General features: G+C 37.8%; 1 pseudogene; it reads left to right on the forward strand.

The window, feature by feature from the left end:
• Positions 1–1,899: 1,899 nt before the first annotated feature.
• LOC133766341 (small ribosomal subunit protein uS2-like) lies at positions 1,900–2,813 on the forward strand (annotated as a pseudogene).
• Positions 2,814–9,199: the final 6,386 nt, after the last annotated feature.

Below are 9,199 nucleotides of genomic sequence, written 5' to 3' on the forward strand. Positions count from 1 at the left end.
AAAAAAAAAAAAAAAAAAGAAAAGAAACAAGTTTTACATTTCTTGAGGGCAGACACAGTTAATATGACATTCTGTATCAGAATATTGCCACCTGATTGGCCTTCAACTTATCCTACTCTGGAGGAACTACATCAACTAGGAAGGTTTTAGGAATGTGTATCATAGGAGAAACAAGGTTTCAATTTGTATAAAACAGTGGGAGAAGTTGTAGATTATATAGTGGATAATGTTTGAAGAATCTGTTCTAAAAAAGCAGAAGCACCAGCATGCAGTGAGGCATAGTAGTAGAGAGGTATGGAATAAGTTTTTGGAATCTCATGAAAGGCACAAAAAATTAAGAAAATAAAAGAGAAACATGTAAGCTATGGAATGGGGACACAAATCTTTATGGATTTATTTTCTTTAACACATTTGTGTGCTATATCCTCCACAGATTGGAGTAAGCATTAAGGGAATATGAATCTAAAATGATGAATGACTCTTATGAATCTTATAGTCTTCAGGTTGGAAATATGAATTAGATTGACATTGGGATGATAAGCAGCTACAATCTATCGAGAGATTTATTACATGATTCGCAAAAGACTAGGTAGTTTCCGTATATTATCTCATTTATTCATCATGGCGAGATATTAATAATCTGTTCTTACAGAAGAAAACTAAAGCCTGGAGATACAAAATAGCATGTTCCAAATCAAAAGCCTGTAGTTAATCCTTAACTGCTGTGACTCAAAAGTCCTTGCAACTTTCAAAAGCCAAGAAGCCTCATGATTGAGCTGAGTTTAGATATTAAAAAAACCCAACTGTGGGACATCTGGGACTGGGATCTTGTCAATTGTATTGGGAAGGAAGGAAGTAAAAGAGGTAAGGCAAGGTTTTAATGTGTGGCTGATAACACTGAATCCTCACGTTTGGCCTCTTGGAACTTCACAAGAGGAACTTGCCATTATTTTTTTCTCCTAAGGAAAGAAAACCAAGATTTTTGAGTCTGTACTATATGTCAAATCTTTAGCAATGTTATAAAGGCTTATGAAACATGCTTAAGATCACAAAAATAGCAAGAGAGTAGTTCAATACCCATTTCCTTTTATTTTAAGATGCTATCTTTCAGCACCACTTCAAATGTGTGTGATAGTGACTTCACAGCCTAGAGATAAAGTGACTCTTCAGGAAGTAAGTCTCCAACTTTCAAAATAATTTAGGAAGCTACAGGGCGTTGAGCGGTGAAGGAGCTCTAAAGTTACCATAGTAATGGTAGCAGAGATTTTTACTGCGTGTGTGTTTAAAACCCTATTGACAAATATGACAGACCAGAACACTGAGGAAGAAGGTCATTGCCACCCTGTCCACAATTTCTTCTGGGTTCTACCTTGGATGGGATCTCTCCACACTGAATGGCAAATCTACAGCACAACGCACTCAGACCTATTAGATCTACATACCATACATTAAGTGTCACAGTTTAGTGGATTTTTTTTTGCCAGATTTAATAAACTCAGTTTTTGATGAATTTTAAAAGTGTGAAGCGATAAAGGAAAATCAATTTATTCAGGGGCCTAGGAGATGTGAAACACTCTTACTTGTCATGGTATCCCCCAAATGAATGTGATTATTTTTAGAAAATTGTGCTCAAGTAAACCGATATTTTCCTGCATTTTCTTTAATTTTTGAATCACTTATTCACTCACAATTTTCAAGTTTTTATAAGAAAAATGATCAGTGTTTTATATTACCCATATAGTTTCTTGTTTTGTCAATGAACATTACTAATATATCCCTAATCTCAATTAAAACAATAGATAAAAACAGAGCAGGTGAAAGAAAAGTAACATGAAAAAGAGAAGCCTCTTTTCTGTGCTACCTGGCGAGGGGTCCATACGGCACTGTTCTTGATTCCTGGCGTAACTTAAGGGGAAGCTGTCACAATGTCCGGAGCCCTTGATGTCCTGCAAATGAAGGAGGAGGACATCCTCAAGTTCCTTGCAGCAGGAACCCACCTAGGTGGCAGCAACCTTGACTTCCAGATGGAACAGTGCATCTGCAAAAGGAAAAGTGATGGCATCTACATCATCAATCTGAAGAGGACTTGGGAGAAGCTTCTGTTGGCAACTCATGCTATTGTGGCCATTGAAAACCCTGCTGATGTCAGTGTGATATCCTCCAGGAACACTGGCCAGAGGGCTGTGCTGAAGTTTGCTGCTGCCACTGGAGCTACTCCTGTTGCTGGCTGCTTCACACCTGGAACCTTCACTAACCAGATCCAGGCAGCCTTCTGGGAACCACAGCTTCAGGTGGTTACTGATCCTTGGGCTGACCACCAGCCTCTCACAGAGGCATTTTATGTGAACCTGCCTACCATTGCTCTGCGTAACACAGACTCTCCTCTGCGCTATGTGGACATTGCCCTCCCATGCAACAACAAGGGAGCCCACTCAGTGGGTCGGGTGTGGTGGATGCTGGCCCGGGAGGTTCTGCGCATGCGTGGTACCATCTCCCGTGAACACCTCTGGGAGGTCATGCCTGATCTCTAATTCTACAGAGATCCTGAAGAGATTGAAAAAGAAGAGCAGGCTGCCGCTGAAAAAGCTGTGACCAAGGAGGAGTTTCAGGGTGAATGGATGGCCCCAGCACCTGTGTTCACTGCTACTCAGCCTGAGGTTTCAGACTGGTCCGGAGGCGTGCAGGTGCCCTCTGTGCCTATTCAGCTGTTCCCCACTGAAGACTGGAGTGCTCAGCCCGCCACTGAAGCCTGGTCTGCAGTGCCCACTGCTCAGGCCACCGAGTGGGTGGGAACAACCACTGAGTGGTTTTAAGCTGCTTGCCATGGTCTCTGAAACAAACATGGAAATGAGGTTGACGGGAAATAAACACCAGTTTCTACAGAAAAAGAGAGAGAGAGAGAGAGAGAGAGAGAGAGAGAGAGAGAGAGAGAAGACGCTACAGCTTTTCAACACCTTTGCTGAGTTTTAGATTTAATTTGCCCCTCCAAATGTCATGTGCTTGAAGACTTGGTCGCAGTGTGACAGAGCTTTTAAAACTGAGGCCAAGTGGAAGATGATGATGCTGGGGACTCTACTCTCTTAAATGGATTAACACTGCTCTCTTGAAGTACGATTGGACTCTCCACAGTGAGCTAGTTCCCATGAGCATGGGTTTATAGAGAGAGTGAGCCTGGCCTTTGCCCAGTGTCTTGCTTCCGTGCTCATTTATGCACTCTTTTTGCAGGTAGCCAGTTCCCTTTCTGCTTTTTGGCTGTGTTGTGGCACAGCCAGAGATTCCTCTCCAGGACACCAACCATTCTGTTTGGATTTTACAGCCACTAGCATCATGATCCAAGTAAACCTCTTAACTTCACAGTACCCCTACTGCAGGTATTTTTTATAGCAATATAAACAAAGACAGCATATAGGCATGTATAATTACAAGTCTGCAGCAGATATGCTCTGGTTTTGTCTACATTGCATTCATTTGGGATGGGGAAAAACTGACTTGCCCTGGCTGGAGTTTATGGGCCCTCAATGAACGCTGGCTCCTCTTATAAAGTTAAAATTCACACTTAAATTTAGCCCCCAAGACCTTACTCCTAAACGTCTTTCTCACAGAAATGGAGCATTTTCACACAAAATTTTATTTGAACTTTTACATGTGCATTCTCATTGATAGCCAAACCTTGAAATCATTCAAATGCTTATTAACTGAACAATATATAAATGAATTTTCATATACCCATACAGTAGAAGACTATTCAATATAAAGAAAATGCTCATATATGCAATATGTAGAATCTCAATAGCATCATGCTAAGTGACTAATGTTAGAAATAGAACTATATATTTTATCATTTAAGTTTTATGAACAAATTTCATACGTTATATCCTGTATATCCATATACATTATATATGCTGCATACATTATATCCAATATTCTAGAAAAGTAAAAACATTAGCGTTAGAAAGCAGATCACTGTTTCCCAGAGACTGCTAACTGGAGGGAGATAATAACTGTATGGGGTGCAAAGAAACGTTTAGAGGGTCATGGAAACGTTCTATATCACAATGGTTGCGGTTATGGAACTTGATGCATTTGGCAAAACATATCATAACTTTAGCACTCAGAATTATTTTATGTTGTAACATTGATGTCAATAGTATTTCAATATGTTTTGGGTATTGAATAGACTTGATCATTAAAGAAATACCAATGTAGCAATTTAGATACAATTGTTTTACCAGAATCAGATAGAATATATTCATGTTTCTTATTTATGACTATTTTTATGCCAAGAAAAACACATGATTTCAATGATTTGGGTGAGTAACAATAGCCATGAGTCTTGATCCAGCTTGAAAGGACGATAAAAACATGAAACTATCTTGTACCGTTCGAAGTTAGTTCCCTATACTTTTCAATTTTCCTGAAGCAGTCCCCGAATAGGCCGTTATGAGTCATAAACACTAATTTTGATTCTGTTCCCTCCTGACTTTATTTGCATATGTTTGTTATCTTATACTGCATTTAAGTAAATCAGACTAATTACTATCAACAAACATACATTAGAAGCAATATTTGGACAGTGATGATCATCTTAAAATGTGACTACATAAGGTAATTGGAATTTCATTAGAATTAAAAATAGAAGTCCTTGTGGAAGAAAATATAAGTTGGAAAAAAAAGTTGATTCTTTAGTATTATATTAACTGGGCACGTTATTATTATAGACAAGAGAAGCAATTCTGCCATACAACCATTCTGTTCATTTATTTTTTCTGTAGAATAATAAGAGAGATTGATTTGGGTATATTCATGGCTTCAAAAACATTAACAAATACATTGCCTTGGCATTGAAGAACTATTCTTAAAATATTACCACATTTTATAAGAGTATTAAAAATACATTTCTCTCAACATAAAATTAATTTTAATTTTAAGCAAAGTGATATTCAAAAAACTTTTGGAATGTGCACTTATGGAATGATGGGGCCACTAAGTAAACATTTGCAAAATTCTGTATGTTTCAAGTACTGTATTACCAGATATGTCAATCCCATTTTTCAGAGGAAAAAAAGGAGATAGGCAAAATTACATAAATGAACTTATTTGAACAAATTGCTTTAAGAATTCTGTATATAAATGGCTTTCATTTTAACAGCCTTTAAAATTTAAATCAGATGAGAGAATTTTCAGTATAGGGAAAATGCTATCATTAATATTTTTACTATAAATGATGGCATGCCACTTTACATAGAATTGATATAATGGTGTTCTTGCCTATTTCTATGTGTGTTACTTTGTCTCATAGCACTATTTCCCTTCCAGAATTATTTTGTTATGTTCCTAATTCTGTATAGTTATATAATTTTATCAAAAGTTTAATCACATTAAATACATATTATATATGATCTTATATCTTCTAAGTGTCTAGTGCAATGATACATACACTATGATACTTAAGATTTAAAAAAAAAATCCACCTGTCCTCATATAATAAGTTAATTAGAGTTCTTCAGAGAGACAGAACCAGTGTACATCGAGAAACATATAGAGAGAAGGCTTTATTAGATAACTGGCTCTCACCATCAAAGCTGTCGAGAAGGTCCATTAAGGCAGTTTGCCAGGTACAGATGCTGAGATTCTGGTAGCAAGATTAAGTTCAATTCCAAAGGCCTCAGAGCCAGAAAAGCCAAGTTTGCAACCCTCAGACTGAGGCAAAGGACCTGAAAACCCAGTGTACAAGAGGGTTGTTGTTTTAAGTCCTGGTTGTCAAAGATCATAGAAACTAAACTTATCATGTTCATTGGCAAAGAAAAAGAGTGCATCCCAGCTCCAGGAGAGACAGGAAGTCACCTTTTTGTTCTATTTGGCCCACAAACTAACTGGATAGTGCCTGACAATATTAAAGATGCCTCTTCTTCGTGCAGTTTGCCCAGACTCAGAGACCAGTATCCTCTGGAAACAGCCTCACAGACACAGTGAGAAATAGTGCTTTACAGCTTCTCGAGGTATCCTTGAATCCAGCCAAGTTAACAACGACAATTCAACATCACATGTAGTCATGTAGTTATATTTACGTGTTTGTTTCTGGGCTTTACCCTGATAAATTATATAATACCAATCTTTCCTTCTGTATTGTAGACTCATGAAAATATGGATCAAATCTATTTTATTAGCTATTTACATTTAGTGCATGGCACATAGTACTTGGCATACAGTATTGTTTATTAATCATTTCTATTACTTAGGTGGATAAAATAATGAATGAATGTTTACCTGAAAATCTTAGTGTATTGCTAAATTGATAAATGAAAAAACTGTAAGCTTAGAAATAAATGACCTCTTGGGGCTGGCGCAGATGCATAATGGGTAAAGGCGCTGCCTGCAATGCCAGCATCCCATATGGGCAATGGTTCAAGTCCCTGCTGCTCCACTTCTGCCCCAGCTCTCTGCTATGGCCTAGGAAAGCAATAAAAGATGGCCCAAGTCCTTGGGCTCCTGCACCCATGTGGGGACCTAGAAGAAGATCCTGGCTTCTGGCTTCGGATCAGTGCAGCTCCAGCTGTTGCAGCCAGTTGGGGAGTGAACCAGCGGATGGAATACCTCTAGACCTCTTTCTCTCTCTCTCTGCCTCTCTTCCTCTCTCTGTGTAACTCTGACTTTCAAATAAATAAATAAATCTTAAAAAAAGAAATAAATGACTTTATTATATTTTATTCATTTATGTATATAATTTCTCTGAGATGAAACTGAAAGATATAATAAATGGGGCCTATATTCAAGTAACTTTTAAGTTTCTGAAGGAACAGTTTCAAGCTAATGGCTGATCTGGTCTTAAATTAGTTGAATAACTGAAAACATGACAGAAGGCTACTTCTTTATTTCTTCTCTGTTTTTTTTTTTTTCCTTTTAGCTAATGAGTCTCAGAAATAGTCTCCAAACAATCACAAATATCTTTCCTTTTATCTTTATTATAACTTGTGGTCATGTCAGTTTGATTTCCATTATATGATTGGCATATAGTAGCAGATATTCAATATGTTGATGAAGTTTGAATAAATGTCACTATGAGAAATATTCTGAATTATGAACAATGCAACAAGATGTTTATCAGAGTAATTAGTATTCATTTTATTCCTCGGTTCCTTAATTAAGGACCAAATCTCTATGGGGTGTCAATGGTGATATATTCATCAGCTGCTTATTGGATGTGTGGGATGGTACTAAGCACCATAAATATTAAAAATCACCTATTACAAAATTATAAATGTAACTTCCTGCTTGAGTGATGACAAGTTGAATGTTGTAGAGCAGGCATTTACCCTAGCATTTAACATGTCCATTTTTACACAGGAATGTCTGGACTGAATTTCCAGCTCTGAATCCTGACCCCAGCTTCCTGTTAAGACAGATGGTGGGAAGCAGCAATGATGGCTCAAGTAATTTGATTATTGTTTTCCACTTGGGAGACTCGATTGTAAACCTGGTTCTGGGTCCTGGCTTTGGCTGTGACCCAGCCCCAGATCTTGTGAGCATCTTGGGAATGAACCCATTGATTATGGAAACTTTCTCCATCTCCCTCTCCCATTCCCTCTCCCTCTTCCTCTCTCTCTCATTCTCCCTTCCTTCCTCCCTCTGTTTTTATCTCCAATATTTTAAAGAAGAAGTAGAATATTAAGGAAAATAGAAAAATAAAATGATATTAATAAGTGTGTCAGGCTCATCAAAGTGCTAGTATTATTTGGTAAGACTTTGATATTTTAACAATATATGACATCTATTTTTCATATATTTTATGTGAAAGAGCAAATGTAGTATTATGTCAAGAATCAGAATCTTGTCATTACCTGTGTACCTAGGGACAAAACTGTTATTTATTTTTTTTTAGATAGAATAAAAAAGATCTATTTGGCAATGAACATGAATGATTTGATGTCATCCAATACTTACATATTCTGTAACCTTGAAGGAAGTGATATAATCCCTGGACTTCTCAGTTTTTGCCTATATCCTATCTTTCACAATATTCTTGAATATTAACTTATGCAAATACTTAGCAACAACAATGTTCTTTCTGGCACATAGAGGTATTCAAACAAAGTAAAATTAAACTCAAAGAAATTTAAAACATTGGCATGTCCAATGTTGGTACCTAGTACAGGATGACTTTACTAGTTAAAAACAAAATAAAGCTTCTGAAATGTTCACATATCAGAGAATGTTATAAAAAACTTCTAAGAGAGCTAAAGGAAAATAGATAACAACACTGAACTTCATTTGGATCCTGAAAAAAGTGATGACTGGCTGGCGCCGTGGCTCACTAGGCTAATCCTCTGCCTACAGCACCGGCACCCCAGGTTCTAGTCCCAGTTGGGGCACCAGATTCTGTCCCTGTTGCTCCTCTTCCAGTCCAGCTCTCTGCTGTGGCCTGGGAAGGCAGTGGAGGATGGCCCAAGTGCTTAGGCCCTGCACCTTCATGGGAGACCAGGAGGAGACACCTGGCTCCTGGCTTTGGATGGGAACAGCGCCAGCTGTGGCAGCCATTTAGGGGGTGAACCAACCGCAAAGGAAGACCTTTCTCTCTGTCTCTCTCTCTCACTGTCAAACTCTACCTGTCCAAAAAAAAAAAAAAAAAGAGTGATGGCTAAGATATCTCTCACACTTTTGTGTATTAGGAAGACTTCCTATAGAAATCTCCCCTTCCCCCACAACTCAAGCCACCCTTTCTTACAACTCTTGTAAAACTTTCAGATGACGCTCTTGTTTCCCTGTGACAAGGCCAAACACAAGCCTTTTCCCTTTCGTCAGAACCTTCTGAAAGACCTAATGCAAAACCTTCAGCTCTTGGTTTTGTGTTCCATGAAAGATTACTTGAAATTATATTTGTCCTATCTTAAAGCTGAATAGACATGTGGATAAACATTTCCTGTTCAGCTAGCTGAGACATTTGTAGTTGCCAAAGCCATCTGAAACGCAAAGGCCCCAAGTTGAACATGTCTAGTTCTCTCTGTAAAAGTCTAAGAAAAAGCTACCCTACTGAGACTGATTTTGAGACTCCCCTGCTGCAATAGCCTCAAATTAAGGTCCTTTCTTAGCTATTTCTTCCGCCAAAAAATATTCCTATATGTATTAATAAAGTATTCAATGTGTACCTACTACCTTTTTGAAGTTCTAGAAATTCAAAAGTAAACATAATAAACTATTCCCT

The sequence above is a fragment of the Lepus europaeus genome, chromosome 9 (genome assembly GCF_033115175.1).
Source record: "Lepus europaeus isolate LE1 chromosome 9, mLepTim1.pri, whole genome shotgun sequence".
Lineage (NCBI taxonomy): Eukaryota > Metazoa > Chordata > Mammalia > Lagomorpha > Leporidae > Lepus > Lepus europaeus.